At 44.2% G+C, this 25,833-nt stretch overlaps 1 long non-coding RNA gene across 2 annotated transcripts; it reads left to right on the forward strand.

The window, feature by feature from the left end:
* Positions 1 to 5,491: 5,491 nt before the first annotated feature.
* LOC145723408 (uncharacterized) lies at positions 5,492 to 22,402 on the forward strand. 2 transcript variants are annotated; one of them, XR_014148418.1, is made up of 4 exons: positions 5,492 to 7,121; positions 18,165 to 18,237; positions 20,398 to 20,489; positions 21,150 to 22,402. It is a non-coding gene; the product is annotated as an uncharacterized LOC145723408 (long non-coding RNA). The 2 variants fall into 2 exon arrangements; XR_014148419.1 differs by having other exon boundaries at positions 21,935 to 22,402.
* Positions 22,403 to 25,833: the final 3,431 nt, after the last annotated feature.

Genomic DNA, 25,833 nt, shown 5'->3' on the forward strand with positions numbered 1-25,833 from the left:
TTTTTTTTTAAAGATTTTTATTTATTTATTTGACAGAGAGAGAGATAGCGAGAGCAGGAACACAAGCAGGGGGAGTGGGAGAGGGAGAAGCAGGCTTCCTGCCGAGCAGGGAGCCCGATGTGGGACTCGATCCCAGGACCCTGGGATCATGACCTGAGCCGAAGGCAGACGCTTAATGACTGAGCCACCCAGGCGCCCCCTGTGGTTTTCTTTTTAACACTGTTGTTGATTTTTTTTTTTTTTAAAGATTTTATTTATTTATTAGAGAGAGAGAGAATGAGAGAGAGCACATGAGAGGGGGGAGGGTCAGAGGGAGAAGCAGACTCCCTGCCGAGCAGGGAGCCCGATGCGGGACTCGATCCAGGGACTCCAGGATCATGACCTGAGCCGAAGGCAGTCGCTTAACCAACTGAGCCACCCAGGCGCCCCTGTTGTTGATTTTTTTAATTCCTTCTCCTCTTGATGGACAACTGAGCTATTTCTAGATTTTGGATATTAACGGCTGTAAATGCTACATTCTTGTAGAAGTCTTTTTATGAGCATATGTTTTCATTTCTGTTGAGCGAAGACCTAAAAGTGGAATTGTTGGATCATAGGGTGGGTGTATGCTGAGTTTTATAAGAAACTGCTGTCCTTTCCAGAGTGGTTGTACATTTTATACCCTTACTTGCATTGTATATTAAGAGTTCTGGTTGCTCTACATCCTCGCCAGCATTTGGTGTTGTTGGTTTTTTCAACTTTAGTCACTCTGCCGGCGGTTGTGGGTGGTATTGTTAAGGAAAAAGTTATTTGTGATATTTGTTAAAGGAAGTCTCTATTCAAGACTTTATTACTACAGTGACGATTGCAGTAGGGGAGAGAGATTGGGCTCAACTCTGAATACGACAAGGGAAAGTGAGAATTCATAGCCAAGGAGCAAGGTGGAGGGATTGTTGGATGGAAACTTACTAAGAGGAAGGGTCAGAGGAAAGGAGGAATTCCGGCTAAGCCAATTTAACAGGCTTCCTCCTAAAGGCAGGCCAGTGTGAGCAGACATCACTGGGGGACGATGGAGGATGAGGAACCCAGTCAGATACTGAGGATGATCAGATACTAAGGATGGGGGATTCTAGCTGAGCCAATTTGGTAGGATTCTTACTAAAATTGGGTGATGCAAACATGGCCACAGAAGTACAAAAGTCAAGGCTTAGTTGGGATATGGATGCATTGTATGTGTGTCTGCAAATGATTTGACTTTTCAGAAATCTTTCTTATGCCTAGATACAGTAGTCATGGTGAAATTTTGGTATTAAGTGTTTTGTTTTGATTTGATTTCTTAATAATTCCCTCCAATATTTTATTATAAAAAAATTTCAAATATACCGAACAATAGACAGCATCTGTTTACCTTTCACCTAATCTTTATCCTTTGTATAAATATAAACTGTTAAAGGATAAATTTTACAAGAGGATAAAATCAAGACTCATACAAATATAAAATGAACACATCAAAGATTTTATTTAACTCATGGAACTGATAGGGTATGATAACTAATTCAGAGGAGAACTCAAAGTGCCACACATTCACAGTCTGGTAAGGAGTGCTGAGGTGAATTTACAAATGCATGCAAAACTGGTCAGTATACATACAGTGATCATTAATTGCATTTTATCAGATATCATATTCATATCTATGGGTAGAAATTATTTGCATAACTATCAGTTTTCTACAGATTAACTTCTACAACCAAAGAGTGTGAAACAGCCTAGTTAAGGGCAAAAAAGGAGATAAGCCAATGGATCATCTAGCCAGGATATAATTTTTCTGTATGTGTGTGTGTGTGTGTACACACATGTGTATATATACACATGTGTATATATGTATATGACTAATATTTTTTTCTGAATCTTTGACAATAAGATATAAGCATGCATGTCTTAACATTCTTCTACGTTAAGGACAATAGCATCACACCTAAGAAAATTAAAAAATAATTTTATAATATCATCTAATATCCCATTTTAAATTTTTTGTTTTCCCCAATTGTCCCAAGAATCTTCCTATCTCTTTGTGTGTGTGTGTGTGTGTGTGTTTTGAACTAGTCAAAGTTACTTTTTTTTTCCAGGCTATTTAAGAATTTTGAAGAGCTAATTCCTTGGGACTAAATCTTCTGGTGACTAATCCTGGTTGCCTTTCTTATAACATTTCATATAGCAATGTTTCTGAAACAGATCAGATGCTTTAGGCTGTCATCTTCCTCCCAAAAGAGTCATATCACTTTCATTAACATGGTCATGAGCTGTGTGCCCTGTACCCAAGGGAAATGAACCTATGGACCCTTTGGTATTTATACAAAAGAAAATTATCTGTTGTTATGGGGCTGTTAATCAGCCTTTGTATTGTACCCGGTTGATGACTGCCTTGCCTATTGGGGTTCTCATGCTGAAAGGAGAGATTGACTAGAATATAATAGTCCGTTCCTTTGGGATGGAAAGGAAGCATGGAAATCCAAGATAAAATGAGAGCTCAGGGAAAGTGGGCATGGTTTAGCATTCCTATGCAGTATTGAAGCTGATTTTTTAAAAAAATTCTGATTTGAGAGCTATATAGTGTTCAGAGTTTTCCTGACTGAGGTAACTTTGTTTTTTTAATACTTAATGTCAGTTCTCTTTTATTTAAAGTGAGGATTTGGATAAATTTATAAAAAGGAATTTAGCTATAGATCTTGCCTATAGATATTAAGCAGTTGTTACGACTGTTTCTCTTAATTCTATCCCAAAGGTTAAATTTCTAAGTCTACTAATGTATTAGAGGTCCCCAAGACCACCTCTAGTTGATTCATTACAGGGATTCAGAGAACTCAGCATATAGTTGTACTCATGGTTATGATTTATTACAGTAAGAGGCTGTAAAGCAAAATCAGCACGTGAAAGGCTCATAGTGTAGTCTGGCGGAAATCAGACGCAAGCTTCCAAGAGTCCTCTCCCAGTGGAATCACATAGGACATACTTAATTTCTCAGACATCAAATTGTGATAACACATGCAAAGTGTTGTCTACCAGAGATGCTCCTTAGAGACTTGGTGCTCATGGTTTTTACTGGGGTTGGTCACATATGCACTTTCTGCCTAGCATGTCTCAAAATTCCAGACTCCCAGAAAAAAAGCTGTTCAGGGGCGCCTGGGTGGCTCAGTCATTAAGCGTCTGCCTTCGGCTCAGGTCATGATCTCAGGGTCCTGGGATCGAGCCCCGCATCAGGCTCCCTGCTCCGCGGGAAGCCTGCTTCTCCCTCTCCCACTCCCCCTGCTTGCATTCCCTCTCTTGCTGTGCCTCTCTCTGTCAAATAAATAAATAAAATCTTAAAAAAAAAAAAAAAAAGCTGTTCAGCATAAACAAGGTTCTTTATGCAGTTTCAGCCCAGTGAGCCACACATCAGTTCTTGGAATGCTGGGGACCCTCCCCAAATTCAGGTTTCTAGACACCAGCCAAGGGTCAACCGTTCAAGCTGGCCTTTCTAAGCATAGCAGTCTCACAGTTGGTATGGTGACTCCTTTGTATACAACTAGCTTTTTTCCTTTCCTTCTGCTACACAAATCGGAGCAAAGAATGCTTGTGTCTTCTCAGTAACAAATTTACTCAGATTTTATATAACATTTGGTGGGCCATATGGGGAGAAGGGAAGGCAAAAAAGGATGTTGCATGTTTTGGAGATGACTTTGATTTTCTCTTCGCCAGATGAGTTCTTTTTAATTTCTATATTACTCCATTACTATTTGTCAAAAAAATTGCAGGCTTATTGCTAAGTATTATTTTTAAAGTTGTACTCTAGAAACTATTCTGTGTGCTCTAAGGTGATCTTTTTCTAAAATATACCAGTTCCTAAAGACAACACATAGAATGGGAGTAAATTTTTTTTTTAAAGGTTCACACATCCATTTTCAAAGAGAGAGTGAGAGTGGGGGGAGGGGCAGAGGTAAAGAATCTCAAGCAGATTCCCCGCTGCGTGGGGAGCCTGACGTGGGCTCAATCCCATGACCCCGAGATCATGACCTGAGTCAAAACCAAGAGTCGGTAGCTCAACCAACTGAGCCACCCAGGTGCCCCATAGAATGGGAATAAATTTTTGTAAATCATGTATTGGATAAGGGTCTTGTATCTAGAATATATAAGAAGTTATTATAATTCAATAATAAAAAGACAGCCCAATCAAAAAAAAAAGAAGTATCTGACTAGACATTTCTCTAAAGAAGATATACAAATGGCCAATAAGCCCACAGAAAGATGCTCAACATCATTAGCCATCAGGGAATTGCAATCAAAACTACAATGAAATATTGCTTCACTCCCACTAGGATGGATGTAATCAGAACCACAGAGAGTAACATGTGTTAGTGAGGATGTGAAGAAGTTGGAATGCACATACATTGCTGGTGAGAATGTAAAATGCTATATGACTGCTTTGGAAAACAGTCTGATAGTCCCTTAAAGAGTTAAACGTAGAGTTACCATATGGTCCCGCAGTTCTTCTCCTAGGTGTATACCTATACTTAAGTAGAAATGAAAACATATATCCATCCAAAAACTTAGACCAGAATGTTCATAGCGACTTTATTCATAATAGCTCCAAAATGGGGACAACCCAAATGCCCATCAACAGATGAAAAATAGATTAAAAAATGTGATATATCCATAAAATGGAATATTACTTGGCAATAAAAAGAAATGAGGGTGCCTGGGTGGCTCAGTTGATTAAGTGACTGCCTTCGGCTCAGGTCATGATCCTGGAGTCCTGGGATCGAGTCCCACATCGGGCTCCCTGCTCAGCAGGGAGTCTGCTTCTCCCTCTGACCCTCCTCCCTCTCATGCTCTCTGTCTCTCATTCTCTCTCGCAAATAAATAAAATCTTAAAAAAAAAAAAAAAGAAATGAAATAATGGTTCATGCCACAACATGTATGAAACTTGAAAACATTATGCTAAGTGAAAGAAGATAGTCACAAAGGACCACATGTTGTGTGATTACATTTATATGAAATATCCACAATAGGCAAATCTATGAAGATAGAAAGTTGATGAGTAGTTGACAGGGGCTGGGGAAGATGGAGGGTTGGGGGTGACTGCTAAGGGGTGCAGGATTTCTTTTGGGGGTAGTGAAAATGTTCTAAAATTGATTGTGGTAATGGATGCACAGCTCTCTGAATGTACTAAAAGCCGTTGAATCATACACTTTAAATAAAGGATGAATTGACTAGTGTGTGAATGATATCTCAATGAATCTATTCGAAAAATACACCAGTTCTTAAGAGAAGATAAAGGGAATTGTTATTTGTCCATTTTTATGAACAGCTGACCTATAACACTCAGGTATTTATTAGAATTCATAACTTAGATTTTCAGACATGAGTCCGTTACTAACTGCATTGGAATATCGCTTGTTCATTCTGCAGAAGAGTGATTAGGAAATCCGAAGAGAAATGACACAGTGTTGGGAATATTTTAAGCACTTTCTGCCTTCTGTCTGTCAGGTATCCTAGTTTAGCAGTAAAACTACATTTTCCTCATCTAGTACTTGGCTGCTTATGTTGTCCGAGGGGGAGCTGAAGGTGGGTCTCATGAAGGAGTTCTTGGCTGGACCCTTTTCTCTCTAGGGGTCTCAGTGTCAGAATGCTAAGGAGGTGATGGGCTCATCCATCAGCCTTGGAATATTATTAAGTCGTGTGGATTTGAATCAGCTTGTATTTGGGTAAAGGAAGTGAGTTTTCCTCCCACTTGATTTTGTTTCATTCAGAATTCATCAATTCACTTAGCTCTAATGGAATACTGTAGGCAAATCTTTATTGCATGATCTTACTGACGTATGTTTCTTGTATATTTTTCTGTCCCTTTCAGCTTACAGCTGAGGAAGGCGTAACTGAGAAATTCAGTCTGTCTTCCATTTAGGCTGGTGCTTTATGTTAGTCTTGTGTGAGAGTCTGGAAAGGAAAAGAATTGTGAAGAATCGGGACAACTTCCTTATTCCTCCTGAGTCAGATTCTGACAGCGACTTCAGTCTGTTTTTTGAAGTATTATGAATTCTTAGCCAGATTATCCCTCAAACTCATGTTCAGAGGCAAATACCAAAGCATATCCTGAAACCAAGTATAAATGAATTTTAGATTGGCTACCATTTTGGATGATTCACATCATTGCTCCCCTCATCATCACAAATAATTCTTGCACATACGTCAAGGGCCCTAGACGCTCTAACTCAGTGGGTGATTCAGAAATAAAGAATACATTTTGAAATTCCCAGAGAGGACATTATTATGTATCTTGAAATCTCAATGAGGACATACCTCACTACAAAACAGGGATGCCAGTGAAGGAGAAACCCTGTCTCCTGTTAACCAATCCACTTCTGCCTTGCTGTATCCTTTCCTTACAGAAGCTGAACTGTGTGACCACGTTGTGGTAGGTCTTCAGAGGAAACAGGTGGTCTGGATTTTTTTGTGACCTGGCTTTCTGAGATCCTTTGTATTATGGGACTGTGGAGTCCTATGTGTGACATAGGCCCAATGACCAGATGTGCTATTTCATAGGTGTTTCAGTGACTGATGTTCTTGTAAATCCCTTAGGGAATTTTAATACTGTTCAATCTGTATTTAAACGGTTCAGTCTGACAATAAGAAGTCTGACCCTTAGCAGGAATTAATTTTGTATTTGTGAATGGCCAGTTAAGTGAACACCTAAACAACTCCATAGAGCAGGCAAGAATAAATCTCTCAAGCAAAATGCCTTGTCTGCCCCCTAAGTAACTGGTTTCAGTGAGCCAAACTCCAGGACTGCCATTAGTTTGGATACATGGATAGTTTACTGGAGGAGTCGATTGTAATGCCAGCATGGACAGGACCTTCTCTCTTTTTTGTCTGTCCTGAGCCTGCCATCTGCAGAGCCCCTGATTCGAGTCTTACAGTCCCGTGAAGTACAAAACCACACCAAGAAACTGTAGCCAGTGGGCATTTGTGACAACAGGAAGAAAAAGTTGACAGAGGACTCATCTGTATTTGTTTTCTCTCTCCCATCTCCTGCATTCTTACCAGGCAAAAGTGGAAGAAAAGATCCAAGACGTCTTCAGTTCTTACAAGTTCAACCACCTTGTACCAAGGTAAGCTGTGGTTAGGAGTTTGGGGGGATCTGGGAGACACCACCTCCTGTGAGAGCCTTTCTTCTTTCCTCCTTGAGCCTATTCACGTCAAGGGATAAGTCTGTTGGGAGAAGGGTTTCTTGACCTTGTGGCCACCTAGTAAGCTTATGACCCCAACTCCTTCCTCTATTAGAAAGATGTTTAGAGGAGATGCTCTCCTCAAACTGAACCATCAGGTGGTACATGGGGAGACCCCTCAAGGCCTGAACTCTGAGGTCTGAAGATGGGAAGAGGAAGTTCATGTTTCTGTTGCTTAGTTGTGACCTGCTGCTCTGGTGTTCAGATTAGAACTCTCAAGGTTTTCTTTGTCGTATGACACTTTGAAACAGATGTAGCATCTAGGGGGTGGCAAAGGATGGATTCTTTTGATGTATATTGTAATGTGACTGGGAAGAGGTGACGAGTTTGAGCTTCTCCCAGCCTGGCCCTTGTTGGTAACTGTGGAGCTGCTCCCAAGGATGAAGTCTCCAGGGAGAAAATACAATGCCTTTTATTTTCCTTGGCACTTAGCAAGTTGAAGTTTTCTAAGCAATTTGATGTCAGAAATTCCATAAAGGGGACTATAAGCAGAAACTTATTATTTAAGTTGAACCTTTATTTTCTCTTTATTTTGTAGTTTATAATGTATCACACTAGGATTTCACGAGGATATTTCACCCCTCTATTAGCATGTTTCTCCCAGTCCCAAGTTGTTTCTCCAGAACCATCCTGTGTCATATTTCCAGCCATCAGAATGGATTAGGAGGTCGAAACTGTGTGTGGTCATGTTTTATCTTAGTGATACAGCACTCTGCCTTGACTCCTCTGGACAAAGGGCCGTTGGGCTGCTGGCTGATTCGCTCTGGCTGGGAAGGGGGGCCTGAGGTCCTGCCTGAGCCCTGAGCCCTGTGCTTCGGAGACTGAACAGAATAACCCCAGGCCATTCAGGCTCCGGGTGCTCTGATTTACTGAAACATCACACATGGTTCTAGCCTGAGTTCACTTTATGTCTTTTTTACCACCATTATGTTTTGCCACTATTTCCTTGAAAAAGAAATTTTCTTCTGAAAATTCTGATTAGCCAAGGCAGAAAACAATTGGAAAAAGGAGAAGGCAGGTGGGAAGGTCATCTTCATGTTTCTTCCCTGGGGAAGGAAAGAGGGAAAATATGAACTAACTAGAGGAGTCTTTCCCCAAACTGCTGAACTAAATCTCTGTATTAACCTAAAGCTCAGTCTTCAATAAATGAATTATTGCTCGTCAGGAACCACAGCTGGAGATTAGGAACTGAAGCCATTTGTTTCAACAGCTTGGGGGCTGAAACTAATATAACAGTGTATGTCAACTCTACTTAAATAACATTTCTACAAAATAGGCTTTTAAAAATATTTATTTTCTTCCAAGTTTTTATTTAAACATGGTTTATATCTTAGAATAATCCCCAAGATATATTAAATGGAAAAATAAAAATATAGAAAAATATGTCATACTCTGCCAGTTGTGCTAAAGATAAAGCAGAATGTTTTTACAAATCAGTCAACAAACAGCTGAGGGGGGCGGGTGGGCACCACCTCTGCCCGGTACAGGTGAGGCTTCTCCAGATGTGGCGGGACCTGGTGGTAGTGCGGGGTGTGATTGCTTTCGGAGGGCCTTTGTGCCTAGCAGTTGCATCCCCGGTGACTCACCTGACTGGGCTCTGACTCACTGTCTGCTCTCTGGGGCTCTGTGGGCACATGTTCCCTGTGTTTCCAAAGGGACCTTTGATCATTTGACATTCCTTTTCACCCATCATCAGAATAGACCCTTGGACCTTTCTTTTATTCTTACAGAGATGTGAGGGAGAATTGGAGTTTACATAGTCTAGGAGGAAGAAGTGGTGTTTTGGGAGTGGTGGTAGAGGACAATAAAAAAATTAACTCCCCTGAATTCGTAGGTCTTAGGTCAGGTGTGGGTGGAAGACAATGTTCCTCTTGGGTTTGGATCCTTCTGGAAGTAGAATATATCAGGGCTCTGGATTTATTTCAGGAATCTGACATTTCCCATTTTATCATTGTTGCCTATTGAAAGTGAGTGTTTTAAAGGATGCTAATAAGCATCTCATTATGTCACAGCATGCTAATTAATATTAGAGATATTACACATTTTGGCAGAAAGGCTGAGTGAGTGGCTGATAGAAATCAACATATCAATGTAAGGCTGAAGCCAAACATCACCATCATAGAACTAACTTCTAGGATAGAAGAATAAACCTGAAAATTTAGCAAAATTTTAAATTATTACCACAATTTCAATATTTAACATTTTAGAAGTCAAATTTTAAAAGTCTGACATAATGGAGGAACAAACCTTCATTTTTAGCTAAAGTGAATATGCAGATACCAGCAATAAATCTAAATGAGATGGCGTGTTTGTTTTTGAGGTTATGATGCTGATCAGTGTGATAGTATCACACACACGCCCAGGACCACTGACCACGCGTAGGTCCAGGGATGCCAGGAATGATGCTGAGGGAGGCATTTGCCTCTTGAACCTTCCAGTGCCACAGCCAAATACCAGATTTGGCTGAAATTCACGGCTGAAGCTGAATGTCAGTACCTTCTACAATTATTCCCCATTCCAGAAGTGATTTCCCTCTCTCTCTAAGACCGTGAAACCTGCATCCTTTCCTGGAGTGAGGTAGTCCCTCCCAAAGGACCTTTTTGACCGTGATTTTAACGGTTTTGTTAGTCAGTAGCCTGCTTTCCCGTGAAAGCTAATTTCCCCTTCCCTGTGGTTATTCCACACATGTAGGAATTTACCCCTTTCCATTTATTACATTAGCTTTAGTAAGAAATCTGAGATGCATGAACTAAACTCTCTCTCTCTCACTCTCACATACTCCCATGTCATTTTCCTCTTGGGAAACAGAGTGATCAAGGCTAACCCAGGTCCTGGCCCTACTGGACTCTTAGTCTCATGGGGGAGGTAGCCATTAAACAAACAGATGCAAATACATAAACAGATGCAAATACATAGAGGACTTTGGGAGGTGATTAGGTCATGAAGGGATTAGTGACCTTATAAAAGAGGCTCCAGAGAACTCCCTCACCCCTTCTACCATGTGAAGACATAGTGGGAAGATGGCCATTTAGGAACCAGGGAGTGGGCCCTCATCAAACACCGTATCTGCTGAGATGCATGAACTAAACTCTACCGCAGACTAGGCGGCTGAAACAACAGAAATCATAAACAGATGCAAATACCAATGGGATGGGTGTCAAGGAAGGGAATGGGATGCTCTGAGAGAATAATAGGGAGGATGTAATTTAGGTTGGGAAGTTAGGGAATATGTCTTAGTCTGTTCTGGCTGCTACAACAAATTACCATCGACTGGGTGGTTTAAATAAGAAACATTTATTTCTCACAGTTTTGGAGGCTGGGAAGTCCAAGATCAAGGCACCAGCAGATACGGTGTTTGATGAGGGCCCACTCCCTTGTTCCTAAATGGCCATCTTCCCACTGTGTCTTCACATGGTAGAAGGGGTGAGGGAGTTCTCTGGAGCCTCTTTTATAAGGTCACTAATCCCTTCATGACCTAATCACCTCCCAAAGTCCCCACTTCCTAATACCATCACAGGGGATTAGGATCTCAACATGAATTTTGAAGGGACACGAGCATTCAGTCTCTAGCAGAAGGCCTCTCGGAGAAAGTGGCTCTCAGGCTGAGACCTAGGGGGTGAGTAGGAGTTGGTCAGAGTTTAGGAGTTTAGGAGGTGGTTGCAGTATTCCAGACGGAGGGAACAGCATGAGCTAAAGTCTCGAGACTGAAAAGCACAGAGCACAAAGAAGGTGGTGTGACTGGGTTTAGTGGGGGCATGAGATGAGGCTGGAGAGAAGTAGGTAGAGGCACATCACAGAGGGTCTTGAAACCCAAAGGGACTCAAGTCATAGTAGGAAATTACATCGTATTTATAATTTACATCGCTGCCTGGTACACATACATATATATTTTTAAGATTTTATTTATTTATTTGACAGAGGGAGATAGCGAGAGCAGGAACACAAGCAGGGGGAGTGGGAGAGGGAGAAGCAGGCTTCCCGCCGAGCAGGGAGCCCTATGCGGGGCTCGATCCCAGGACCCTGGGATGACGACCTGAGCCGAAGGCAGACGCTTAACGACTGAGCCACCCAGGCACCCCTAGTACACATATATTTCAAAGTTCCTTTTCAGATAGTAGAGGTGGACTCCCAGGATCCTTAACATATTTACTTACTTGATCCTTTCTCTTATGTCTCCCCATCTCCCATCCCCCTCTGCACGGCCACATAGATGTCCTCTCATCCATTCGAGCACTGACACCCTGCACTCCCTGCCCCCCCGCCCCACTCCTGCACAGAGCCTATGTTGTTCTGCTTCACCTAATGGCATGGCTGTAGGGCTGAATTGTTCAGCAAAGAAAGGGAATTTCTATTTTAACTCCTTACAGAGAAAAGATTTTTGGACAGAGGTGAATTGAGAATAAAGGAATAGTAAGGGTATTAGTTTGTTAGGCCTACTGTAATGAAATACCACAGGCTAGGCGGCTGAAACAACAGAAATTTATTTTCTCACAGTCTTGGAGGCTGGAAGTCCAAGATCAAGGTGCTTGCAGGGTTGGTTTCTCCTGAGGTCTCTCTCCTTTGCTTGTAGATGGCGTTCTCATTGTGTCCTCACATGGCCTTTCCTGTATATGCTCCTCCCTGGTGTCTCTTCCTCTTCTTATAGGGTCACCAGACCTTGTTTAACCTTAAATAACTCTTTAAAGACTCTCTCTCCAAATACAGTCACACTGGGGGTTAGGGATTGAATGTATGAATTTCGGGGGACACAGTTCAGTCCATATCAATAAGGCTGTTAGTACAGTTTCTGCTGACCAAAAGAAACTGGATATGTGTCCCTTCAATTTAAAAGAATCATAAGCCTCAGAGGAGAAGTTAAAATTCAGTCAGCATTGTGGTCCTTGCAGCTCTACATAAACAAAGAGACCTTTTGCAAGATTTTAGAATAACCTAATGCTGATATGCATATAGTGTGTGTGTGTGTGTGTGTGTGTGTGTGTGTTTGATTAAGTGAGCAAAAATGAAAGAGAATAGTTTCCCTTGTGGAAATGCTCTATGTAGAATTTCTGTTTTCTTGCCTATGGCTGGTCTTCAGATGAAACCAGCTAGAGGAACTTCTTAGTTCCCTCCCGGCAGGGCTGCTAGGGCCTGTCTGTGAGTGAGGTTCATCCAGGAGGGCGCTATGGGGGAGCCTGCCCATAGGGCCCAAGCCAGAGCTGCAGCAAAGGTGGCTGAGGCCCCCTTCAGTTAGGTGTTTGTTTCTGGGCAGGCGAGGCTCCAGGTATCCCGAGGCAGGATCTCTTAACTCCCTTGAGGCAGAAAAGCATTTGCCCCTGAGGTCAGTCACTTTGCAGTGACTGAAAATCCCCTTGCCTATCAAGTGAGAGGAGCGTGGAGAAGACAAGGAAAAGGGTTTCTTCTCCAAGTTTCTTGTTTCTGTTTTCCCAGTAAGAGACAGGGTTTGCTTAGGTGCATTGGGCTCTCTCAGAATTCTCAGTCCCATAGGGGAGGGCAGCCTGCGGCCGGCGGGTCTCCTCAGTGTGGAGGGCGTGAGCACACGCGCGAGAGCTGGAGGGGCAGACCCCTGAGCCAGTCCAGTCACCCCTCTCCATGCCCTCTCCAAGTGAACCTGAACTCCCCTGGAGGTTTGTCATTCATTTAAATCGAAGGAACATATATCCAGGGAGAACAGTCTCGTTAGGTTGGTCAGAAACTGGCCTTACTGTGTGTTCCTTTATTCTTCCTTCTGTTCATTTGACAAACAGGTGTCAAGAGCCTGCTCTGTGTGGGGCACAGATGTGGAAGCCAGGCAGGAGCTCTCCTCAGAGTGACAAAGCAGTGGACTAGGGACAGACTGACCATGTGGTTCCAACAAGTGCACCCACCTTCTCACCTGGTCCCTTTCCCTAGCATTGTACTTAGGATCACAAATTCTTATTTACAGGACCGCTTAACCACTGTCTTGCCTCACATTTCCAAATGAGGTGGCTAGTGTTCTCTTCTGTTTCTCCCTTCTCTGCTCTGTGGCTTAACCTCTCAAGGCATTTGGTATATTCAAATTCCTTTGATTGTTTCTTCGATAGGAAAGAATTGACCTATAGAAAACCGCACTGTGAATGGGTCCTTTCAGAGTTAGAAGTCAGGCGATCTGCCTCCAGATTCTGCACTTGCCCTCACCTGGCTTGGGTTTCTCAGCCTGCCCTCATTGATGGTCTCGTGGACACTCCTGGTTCTCCTTGTCTGCACTCCCATCCTGGCCGCCCCCAGCTTCTCAGCCTGAGCTGTGGTTCACAAGCTATTTGTCACCAGTTCCCTGGTCTCATTCAGGTCGCTCCCGCCTCCGCCTTTCTGCTCTTCCCCTCCTCCCAGTCCTTACCATGGCATCCCTATCCCTGCTTCTGCTGAAGGATCCCAGCAAGATTTCCAAGGAGAAAAGTCATGTGACGTTGCCTGCTGAGTGGCTACACCAGAAGTTATACTACAAGCTTTAGCTGGGCCTTCACTACTGCTCTGTGCTCCCCTTACTCATCTCTTGTAGATTCTCTAACACACTCACCCCAGTGACCCATCTTGCCCCCTACCTCCTGAGAAGCTCCAGGCTGTCCCATGTGAGCTTCCTTCTTCCCCACTTCCAAGTCCTGTGTTTGTCTAACTTCACACTTTCTCTCACTGTTTCCATCTCTGAGAATGGAGCATCCATCCTTATTGCCAGACTCATCTCTCCTACTGAACTCTCCACCCCAACCCTCCTTCTTCCCTCTTCTTTAGGGACCGTCCTTGGTGGATTTTTCTCTGGGCACTTGTATTTTCAACGTCTTTGCTCTCAAGCAGTTTTTACCTCTCCTCTGCCTTCCCCCCAGTAACCCCCTCAGGCTGCCAGTCTGTTGTCTTTCTTCCCTCACACACATCACAGACACACTTGGATTGTGGGTTTGGTCTCCTGCCACTAGTCTTATCCGCACCCCAATCTATTCAGCATGCTGCAGCTCTTGGGATCTAGAAAATGCAGATCTGACCATGTCTTTCCCATGCCTAAAATACTTCAGCGACTGCCTCAAATTTTTTTTTTTTACTTGTCTTTTTTTTTTTTTTTTTGGTAACAGCTTTGAGATATAATTCAGATATCATACAATTCACCCAAAGTGTACAATTTAGTGGTTTTTAGTATAGGGACAGAGTTATGCAACCATCACCACAGTTAATTTTAGAGCATTTTCATCACCTCACAGAGAAACCCTGTCCCCCTTAGCCATCACGCTCCCATTCCTCCGTTCCTACCCAGTCCCTGGCACCCACTTCAGCTACTTTCTGTCTCTGTGGATTTGCCTCTTCTGGACATTTCATGTAAGTGGAATCATACAATATGTGGTCTTTCTGTGACAGCTTCTTTTACTTAGTATAGACTTTGCAAGGGTCATCTGATGTTGATGGCACAGTGACTCCTGATGCATTTAGAAGTCCCACGTGATCTGGTGCCTGTGTGTCTCACCAGGCTGACTTCTCACGGCTCGCTACCTTCTACTTATGCTCCGGCTGAACTAAACCTACACAAACGTGCCACGTCGTTCCCTTCCTGAAACACCCACCCCGTCCCCTCCTTTCTGGCTGGCTAACTCCTGTCCTTCCGGTCTCCTTCATTCCTTGACGCAATGCTGTGTCCTCTGGGAAGTTTGTTCTGATCCTGCATGCCTTGCCGTGCGCTCCCAGAGGCACCACGCTTCTCTCTTGGCCGAGGCTGTCACTGCCATGGACTTGTCTGTGTCTGTCTCTGGGCTGCAGCTCTAGGGAGCGGAGTCAGCATCCACCCCACTGCGGGACACTCAGCCTGCACACAGTGGGTGCTCAGAATCCCGGCCCTTGGAGCTCCTTGAAAGAGACATCGAGTCTGGCCGTCTCTTCTCCTTTATGCTCTGGAGTCTGCTCACGGCTCCCTGAACTCTCTCGAAGGTCACCAGCCACTTTGTCATTTGTTCTCCTTTTCCTCAGTCTTGCCACAGCATTTGCGACAGTTAAGTACCTCCATGGAGTTCTCTCCTGCTGTTTTGCCTGTGACATGATATTGTCTTTGTCCTCCTCCCACTTACGCGACGTTCTTTAATTCTCTCCTCTGGCTCCTTGTCCTCTAAGCCCATAAGGATGGGTCTTCTCCCAGTCCAGCATTCAAGCTCTTCTCTCTGCTTTGTCCTCTACTCTTGCAGCTTCATCTGTCGTCTGCGTGCAGATAAATGATTCCTAGTCCGTCTGTGTCACTTGGAGCCCTCTTCTGAGTCTTACATGTGTTTCTGGCGGTGCGACTGACATCATCACCTCAATACACTTCCTGTGCCATACAGCCCACCTGCCCATGGGTCACCGTGCTAATTTGAGCCCTAAGAACTCGAAGTACTTCTGCCCTGGTTGGCTGTGAGCACCGCCTTACCCCGTCTTCCCACCTCCCCTCTCTCCACACTTAGTGTTTTCCCTTGGCCCAGTTTGTAAACACATACTGAATACCTACTGCTGCCAGATAATCTTTCTAAAGCGTAGTTTGGGTCACTTTTTTTCTCAGCTCACAACCTTCAGAATTTCACCTTCCACCCGCCAGAATAGCTAGAACCAGAAAGACAAGAAATAACAAGTGTTGGTGAGGATGTGGGGGAAAAGGACCCCTCATGCACTGTTGGTGGGAATGCAAACTGTCGTAGGTGCTGTGGAAAACAGTATGGAGGTGCCTCAAAACATTACGAATAGAATCACCATATGATTCAGTAATTCCACTACTGGGTATTTCCCCAGAGAAAACAAAAACACTAATTCGGAAGGACATATGCACCCCTGTGTTTATTGCAGCATTATTTATAATAGCCAATATATGGAAGCAACCTAAGTGTCCATCAGTAGATGAATGGATAAAGATGTGGTGTAGATAATACAGTGGAATATTACCTAGCCATAAAAAAAAGAATGAGATCTTGCCATTTGCAACAACATTGATGAACCTAGAGAGTATTCTGCTAAGTGAAATAAGTCAGACAGAGAAAGACAAATACTATATGATTTCAGTTACACGTGGAATCTAAAACACAAATGAACAGACAAAAAGCAGAAACAGACCCATAAATACACAGAACAAACTGGTGGTTGCAGAGGGAAATGGGTGGAGGGAAGGCAAAATGGGTGAAGGGAAGTGGGAGATTCAGGCTTCTAGTTCTGGAATGAATAAGTCTCAGCAAAAGGAATATTGTCAATGGTATTGTAATCGCATCATATGGTGATAGGTGGTAGCTACGCTTGAGTGAGCATAGCTTAATGCATAAACTTGTTGAATTACTAGGTTGAAACTAATGTTAACATTGTGTGTCAGCTCTACTTCAATAAAACAACAACAACAACAACACAACTTAAGTGGAAAACAAAAACAAAAACTTCAGGGTCTACCTTTGCCTACTAAATTGAGTAGGAAATCCTCAGGTGGCATTCCAGACTCCTATAAAAGGGCTTAAGTTGCCTTTTTGACCACTGATCTTTCACTCCTAATGAATGAAAGGCCAGATCCCCACCCTTTTTGCCTGCACTGCACAATACAGTGCAATACCTGCACTGCACAATACAGTGGCCATGTGTCTCCTGTAGCTATTTAAACTGAAATTAATTCAAATTAAATACAATTTGAAATTTAGTTCCTCGGTCACACTAGCACATTTCACATGCTCAGTAACCACTCATGGCTGGTGTCTGCCTACTGGACAGCACAGATCCATTTCCATCATTGAGGAAAGTTCTTTTGGACAGCACTGGTCTGAACCTTTTTGTTTCTGTTCCTTCTCGCTACCGTCTCCTCTCTACTCACCATCTCTACCTGTGAACATTTTCTCCCTCTACCAGGGCCACCCACCTCGTATTCCCCCTCTCCCACACAGCCTTTCCTGATCATTCCTTTCTTCATGAGATGCCCCCACTCCTTCCCTTTAGAGTCTTGGTAGTATTTTATCTGTGTTTCCTTTATGAAACCTACCCATTTGTTTTTCACACTGTAGCCACTCGTGTCTTTAACTCATTTCCAGTACTGAACTGGGAGACTCTTTGAGGTAAAGACTACATGAACGATCTTACTCTGAGCATAATATAGAGGGAGTTCAATAAATTGTTTTTGAACTGATCACCTAGAAAAGAGAATGGTTCTCTTTTAATTTGTGGAATTAGTTAAGCACGGGGACTGCTGGCCACTCTGTTCTTTTTTCCTTCCTCCCACAATCACACAGGCCTCTGCTGTGAGACCCAGCAAGAAGTGCAGCCCCTGTCCTTGGCCTTGTCTGTGCAGGTGGCCATGGGCGGCACATTCCATCTTACAGCCAAATTACAGACATCAGTGCCAAGGAGACGAACTGGCTGCAGAATACAAATAAGATCCTGCGGCCAGGGCAGTAGGTCAGCACGTAGGAGGTGGAATTTCAGGGAGGGAGTCACAGACACACAACTGAGGAGCAGGCAGGGTACAAACAACCCACCTCGGAGAAGTAACCCCAGAAGAAATGACTGGAATGACAGAGGCTAACCAAGTCAGGGAAGTGGTGAGGCTCAGATTGGAATTAAACTCACAGGATGGGGAGCCACAAGGTGTCTGTTCACAGGCCCTCGAGGAGCTTTCTGGATGGCTTGTCATCGCCTGGCTGTGTGTGTTCATTGTGGCTTTTTGCTTAGCCCAAAGTTACCTACTACAAAGGAGAGGAACTCACCCAAAGCGTCGGCCAGCACATTTTTCAGACGCTTTAGGGACAGTCAGGTGCTGGCCTCTTCTGTCTGGTTTAGCTGCCCTTGGGAGCTAAAGAAGATGCTGGTTATCTACTTGTTGACCGGGGGGGTGGTGGTGCCCTGAAGCTGAGAGTGTGTGCATGTGCACATGTGTTTTCTCTAGTGGGGCTGAAGCAGAAGCATGAGACTAGGTGTTCAAACTCTTTGTCTTTCCAGGCTGATTTTGCAGAGGGAGAAGCACTTCCATTATCTGAAAAGAGGGCTTCGACAGCTGACAGACGCCTATGAGGTAAGCATGCTGCCAGGAGCTCAGTTGGATGGTCAGCCAGATGGTCCTTTTTTCTGTTGGAATGTGAAACACTCGTGGGCCTGACCTGCTGCCGAGTCACTCTTTGATCCCCGTGGCTGTGGCAGGAGCCAGGTACGCAGGAGCCGGCGCGCCCACTCCTGAACGGGCAGAACCAGCTCTCTAGTCGTGTCCTCCCCTGGGACGGACAGGGCAGCCTACATGGGGTGGGGCTTTCTTGTACCTTAGATCGTGGTGAGGGGTTCACGTGCTTTCTCCTGGCCACCGCTTGTCAGCTGGCTAAAAGGCAGTTCCTCTCCATCCCTAATCCTATGCCTATAAGCGGATCTAATTCCTATGCTGGTCAAAGGATCAGTATATAAATCCCAGTGAGGACTTCCACAGTTGAACACTGTAAAAATGCCCACACTTAGAGTGCATTTTAAATCACATTCCTCAGAGCCCTGGGCTTCCACAGAGGGGCCTCAGGGAGGGCAGTGGTGGTGGAGGAGGGGGTAGGGTGTTGGGAAGGTGGCAGGCAGGGGATGCATGTGAACAGGAGGGCTCCAGTCTTCCTGCCTCACCTTATACACAGCAGCCCTGCCTTTAATTTGCTTTTTATTTGGGGGTCTGCATTTGATTATTTGCAGCAGGGATTGGCCAGCTGAAACGCCTGTAGACCCAAGCAGGTAGCGTAAATAAGAGAAGTGGGCAGGTGGGAGGGAGACTGAGGCATGCCCGAGGCCCTGTGCTTTCCCTCTGTTCCAGCAGACCCAGGCTGGCCAGATCTCTCTCTCTCTCTCTTTTTTCAAATTAAGCCAGAAATCCAGATTTCTGTGTGACTCTCCCAGTGCCTACAGGTTGCAACTAATTCTAATTTAAAAAACAAAACACTACAGGGAACAGGTAGAACATGCCTATGGGCTAGACTTGGCTTTGGGGTCAAAATTTTCAACCCTTGATGGGGGTCCTCACTGGTTAAGGTGCAGTGAGCCCCGATACGGTTAATACTGTACCAGCTAACAGTTGAACAGAGTGCTGCAGCTTGCCATGCCCTCTCTCCCTACTTATCTCACCTACTATCTGACGGAGGTCAGTGGCAGGATTAAGTCATCTGCTCAGAAGCGCATAGCTGTAAGAGGGGGAGCTGGGACTCCAACCCAGGCAGGCGGGATCCACACGCACAGCTCCCCAGGTGGTGGCCTAGCCGCAGCTGGGGACGGTCAGTGCATTTATGAAGAGGGCAGCTTGGGCCAATGGAAGGAGCACAGGAGTGCGAGTCCAGAAACCTGGCTTCTTGTCTCAGCTCTGACGTTTGATGGTCTTCGTCGTCTGGAAAAAGTTAATCTCCCTGGATCTCATTTATATACTTTTACTCTGGAAAACGGGAGCAGTACGACTACCTGCCTGCCTGCCTTGGATGCTCTATCCATGTTTATGGGTTGAATTGGGATCCCAAGCACCTCACGCATCACCTTGGGAAGCCTTTCCCAGCCCGTGAGGCAGAATTAGGCTCTTCATGTGCTCTGTCCGGACTCTGCTCCTGCCCATTGCAGTGTGTATTGTTATTCGGGTACATGCGTGCATGTGTTATGTGCCGTCTTGTTCCAGAAAGCTGTAAGGTGACTCGTGTTTAACTGCACCTGTCTAGAGCCTTCTTCCTCACAGATAAACACACACATTCTATATCCCAAGCATCTCAAGAGTAGGAACTAAATTGTATTCATTATTGTGCCCCCCGTATCTAATACAATGCTTGGCACACACAAGAAGGTACCAAATATTTGTTGAATCGGTGAATGAGTTAATCCAGGAAATCGCTGTCTGAGAGCCTAGATCTCCTTGGGTCTACACTGAGAAAACGGCATCACTTAGCTTCCTAGCGTGTGGGTGCCCCTCTGCTGAGCCTTCCTTAGGCGCCTATCGGGGAGGACCTAGTGGGCTCAAGGTGGACTTCTTTGTCCCATTGTCCTTTCTGCACATATGGTCACTTCAGCTGCTGACTAGGGCCACAAAGCAAAGCGTCCTTCATTCACTTATCGTTCATAGGGTGCCCTCCTCCCCCTTTCCAGGCAGCCGGGGTGAGCCAGATGTCGCCTTGTCAACAGCATCTTGGGATGATTCTGAGTAAGGGGTGTGTTCTCTCCCCTGTGCCTTTTGCAGTGTCTGGATGCCAGCCGCCCATGGCTCTGCTACTGGATCCTGCACAGCTTGGAACTACTCGATGAACCCATCCCCCAGATGGTGGCCACAGAGTGAGTCCGGCTTCAGGCAATCTGGGCTGTTCTTTGAAATTCTGTTTTGAGTCGGGGGTTCTTTTTGTTTTGTTTCTGTTTTATTGATTTTGAATGAAAAACACATCGGGCTACAAAGATACCCTTGCCCTCCCCTTGACCCCAGTAACTTCCTGAAACTCCTCCACTTTAGAAGCCTATTGTGAGCTCGTGGGTAGAACAAGACTTTGAACTCCCAAGAGAAGGATTCTGGTTTCTTCTATGGCCTTTTCTTTTGGCTCTTGCTCTGGTGTTTGAGAAAATTCTTCATCATCAATTCTGAGAGACATGATTTTGTCAGAAAGTACAGTATGAATTTGAATAGCTTCTGTGGGGAAGCATGTGCCAACCCAATGAACAAAAATGCCTTTTCCTTCCCTAAACACCTCCATCGACCTCCCTCCCCACCAGTGCCTGGGGGACAGTGTAGCTCTTGATGGTACTAGATGTGTTACATTCTTGGTGTGCAGATATTTTGACCCACAATTTTCTTAAACTTCTGATTTATGAGTAGAGATCTAAGCAAATGAGATTCTCCCCAAACTGCTGGTGCAGATGGTGTTCTGGGGATGACTGTGGCACCTCATCCTTAGAAGCTCATCACAATTTATATTTTAAAGCAGAACCTTATCCTCACTCCAGTCTTAGGGATACCTGGGATAGGGAAGGGCAGCCAGGGATCAGATCCGATGCCCCAGTTCTCACGGAGAGAGAGAGAGCGAGCACATTCCCTTGGAAACATCTGGAGTTCATCTGCTCCCCTGGCGCTCCTGAGGGAGAGGAGTCCAGGAGGAAAGGCCTGTGAGCCGGGGTCGTATTCCCGAAGCACACAGCGCCGGACCCATGAGGATGCGTGGAGGCTGGCCTGGGCCCCGCCCCGGTCCCAGTGCCCCCTGCCTGGGTCACATTGTCAGGTCAGAAGAACAGAACCACACATTGTCTCATTCATTCTGTCTTAACAATAACCTCTCATTCTTGCCTTCCTGGGCAGGGTGTCTTGTGATGACTGTGGATGGGGAAGATAATAAAGAATTAGGCAGTTAACCCTTGTGATGTGTACGATGCTTTCTGAGGGAGAGGAAAAATATGCATTGTCCTCATCATGATGCTGCTGCAAGCCTAGTTGCTTCTAGCTCTGGAAGTAGAATTGGACCCAGTTTCTGCAATAACAGGAATTTAATTGTCAAAGGCCCATGTGTTTTTGAAATACCAGTTGGGGGTTGTGGAGTGTTTGGGAAATTTCTCCCCCACAGATACACAATCAGGATGTACAGCAGGGGAATGGGAGAGGCGCACATGAGAGAAGAAAACAAGAAATGGAGGATTCGGGGGCAGGGAAGAACAGGTGTGCCCGAGGAGGACATAGTTCCTGAAGAGGAAGACCGCGGGTCAGACTTGGGTCGGCTTCGATTTGGGGTTTGTTCTAGGTTGTAGACTCGGTGTGGTGTAGGTGAGGCTTTGCTGAGGAAAGGAGTGTCGGGGCGGCTTCCGTGGCAACGTCAGAAGCGAGGACTCCTTCAAAGGGCTTTTCACAGTGAACACCTGGACCCGAGCCCACTCTCCACAGGAGGGGTGTTTTAAAGTGTGTTTGAAGCTGAAGTAAAACATGGTGTGGTGCATACAGTGAAATACTGTGCAGCCATTTAAAAATTGCACTTAACAGATGTTAACTAGACTTGCTGTGATCATTTTGCAATATATACAAATACCGAATGACTGTGTTGTACACCTGAAACTAATAAAATGCTATGTATCAATTATACTTTAATAAAAATGTATACATAGGAAGTGCATATTTGTTTATAAAAATGGATACGGACTCCCTGCCCAGCGGGGAGCCTGCTTCTCCCTCTCCCTCTGCCGTTCCCTCTGCTCATACTCCCTCTCTCTCTCTCTCAAATAAATAAATAAAATCTTTAAAAATGCATACATTTATGTAGAAAGGTGTTCATGATTTAAGTGAAAAAAGGTAGTTAAAAAGATTCAACTTCTGTAGATTAAAAATAGACCAATTACATGCATAGAGAAAACCAGAAGATATGCCCACCTGGTAGTAGTTATTTCTGGATGGTGGGGTTATTTGCATGTTTTATTTATTTTTTTAAATTTTATTATGTTATGTTAGTCACCATACAATACATCATTGGTTTTGGATGTGGTGATCCACGATCCATTGTTTTCGTATAACACCCAGTGCTCCATGCAGTACGTGCCCTCCTATCACCGGGCTAACCATTCCCCCCTCCCCCCTCCCCTCTAAAACCCTGTTTGTTTCTCAGAATCCAGAGTCTCTCATGGTTCGTCTCTCCCTCCACTCCCCCCCCCATTTTTCCCTTCCTTCTCCTAATGTCCTCCATGCTATTCCTTATGTTCCACAAATAAGTGAAACCATATGATAATTGACTTTTATTTGCATGTTTTAAAATGTTATTTATTTTATTGTTTTGTAGTTAAAAGAATGCTTTAGAACTAAAAAGCTAGTTTGTTCTAATTTCAAGAACCACATGATAGTGAATGAGAATTTCTGCTTCCCAGCTGCCTTAAAATCTTTACTTGTGGTTCTTATGAGCATTGATTTAACAGACTTTTAAAGAATTACTTAGACTTTCCAATAATGAATTTTGTTTTGTGCCTAGCAGACAGTTAGTTCTAGGTGCGGGTAATATCTGTTATCAATGAGCTTAGTAGCTTTGACAAATAAGGAAATAAGCTATTTTTGGTAAGATACAGAGAAATCTTAATGACTTCTGTAAAAATGTGGAATTTTTTAAAAAGACAATCTGATATAGGATATTGCCTTTTTGTTTATTTTGCACAGAGAAAAGAAAATGTGGTCACGTTTCTGTTCACTTCTTCGTTAAGGTGCAGAATTTAGGTCTGGAGTATTATTATTTTCCTGCCCCTTTCTTTTCCCACTCTGCCACCATGTGCAGGTCACACACACACACACACACACATACACGTGCGTGCGCGCACACGTTTCTCTTTCCTATTTTGTTCAGCGTTGTGCTTCTGTTTGTTTAGGGGACAGTATGGCAGGCCGAGTTCCCTCTAGTGGACAAAATCACTTTTTCAGCTGCTGTGAGTGCCTGCTGAAGCCAGCAAAGCCAGGTCTTTACTGTAGGTCTCAGACCTTTCAAGAACAGTATATTCATAGGTAGGAATTTAGCTTGCTGCTCTTGAGAGACCGTATCCACAAATTTGCACGTGTTTACCCGAAATAAATTAATATCTTGGAACTGGACGAAGTACATTTGTTGATGATTTAAGCCCGGAAGGAAGCATCCTTCAATGAGAGTCCCATGCTTTGTTATTGAAAAGTACTTGAATGTAACACACAAAGTGAAGTGAAGTCTTAGGGGAACCACTGCACTGTTAAAGTTAGGTTTTTAGCTTCTGTAAGATCTAAAAATTGTCTTTAACTTAATTGTTTTAGGACTTCTCCGCTTACTAAGTTTTTCCAAGTATTACATTTCAATTTTCGTGTGTCAGTGTTTTACTATTTCCCTTTCAAAAGGTTATTAGTAGCTGATCCCCTGGGTAGCTCTTTAAATATTTTTCCTTTTAGTTTTTAAATATAATTTGTCTGTTTCCTTGCCTTTCTATGAAGATACCTCATCTCGTCCTTTGTGTCCTAGGCATTTTTTGGCCAGGCATTGCTGGGCTAGTGGGTAGAAGTTGGGGTGCTGCCAGATACCCTCCATAGGACAGTTCCCACAACGAATAGCTATGCAGTCCAAAATGTCAGTAGTGCCAAGGTGGAGAAGCCCTGCTCTAAAATTACCAACTTCAGCCTTGACCATAGTTCCAGAACAGCAGCGTCCAGAGGATGGCTGCGCTTGGTGAAGTCAAACAACGTGTCAGACTCTCCAGGCAGCACTGGCCTCCTGGGGTTGGTGCAGAGCCCACCTGCCTCTCACCCAGTCACTGCCGGACTCCGCTTGGGGAGGACTTTCTCTCCCTCGCGCTAAGCTCAAGTTGTTTTATGGTATGAAATTCGAAAGACTTCGTCCTAGAGGAAGCCCAATGTCCACACATCCATCTTGTATTGGCCTCGTCTCCCAAGCCATCCTGCTCAAGGATGACTGTTGCTATTTCCAAAGCTGTCATCTTTTTAACCTCTTCTGGGCTGTCAGTCTGTCCACGGTAACCTGTTCTGGTGCTGAAGGTTTTCTTAAATCTGACCTAAATTCTGCTGCTGTGGTTCAGCTTCAGTGTTCATTTCTTTACCAGAAAGTTTGTACAGTTACTCTTTGCATGCTTGAGGTATTTTTCTGGGTGGCTTCCTCACTGTGCTTGCCTATAATATTAAGCCTTTTAATATTTTTAATATTTAGCCATTTTTACAACTCTAACCTAAACCTCCTTTGAGTTAGAAAATGGAGGCTTGAGCCAGATACAGTTGTGACCAGCACTGTGTTTATTTTATTTAGTTAGTTAATTTTATTGTATTAAATAATTAATTTATTTTTGAAGATTTTATTGATTTATTTGAGAGAGAGAGGAGTGAGAGAGAAAGAGCACAAGCGGGGTGGAGGGGCAAGGGGTGAGAGAGAAGCAGGCTCTCTACTGAGCAGGGAGCCCAAAGCGGGGCTCAATCCCAGGACCCTGGGATCATTACCTGAGCTGAAGGCAGTCATTAACTGACTGAGCCACCCATGTGCTCCCAGCACTGCATTTATAATGCTCTTAACACGTGTTCTCATTTTTGTTCACAACTCACGGGCCCTAACCTCTGGTCCTTTTTCTCCTATATTCCCAGTCCTTTCCCATCATATATTTATATGCTTTACTCATCCCCTACTCCTGCCATCCCTAAGTATATTATCTGTTACTTGTCCATGTTTTATTTGTTCTATTCTTATGTGCTTCTGATTTGTTTAATATTATTCTGGACTTTTAATTCTCACCTTGGAGGTGTTTCTCTGCTCCTTTGGAATTATTTGTTTGTTCACTGTACATGCTTTAGAATACTTCATCCAAGTTGGTGACAGAGATGCCCAGAATCAACCACTTTAGGTCAGTCCTCAACCATCACCTCAGAGCCCAAGTAAACCCCTTATGAGGCTGATGGTAAATCATTAATACTCTTGCTTTGAACTTGATCTCCTTACAGGTCTCACATACTTTTTTTTTTTTTTTTTAAGATTTTATTTATTTATTTGACAGAGAGAGACACAGCGAGAGAGGGAACACAAGCAGGGGGAGTGGGAGAGGGAGAAGCAGGCTCCCCGCAGAGCAGGGAGCCCGATGCGGGACTCGATCCCAGGACCCTGGGATCATGACCTGAGCCGAAGGCAGTCGCTTAACCAACTGAGCCACCCAG

The sequence above is a fragment of the Leptonychotes weddellii genome, chromosome 9 (assembly GCF_054177405.1).
Source record: "Leptonychotes weddellii isolate Sample4059 chromosome 9, ASM5417740v2, whole genome shotgun sequence".
NCBI lineage: Eukaryota > Metazoa > Chordata > Mammalia > Carnivora > Phocidae > Leptonychotes > Leptonychotes weddellii.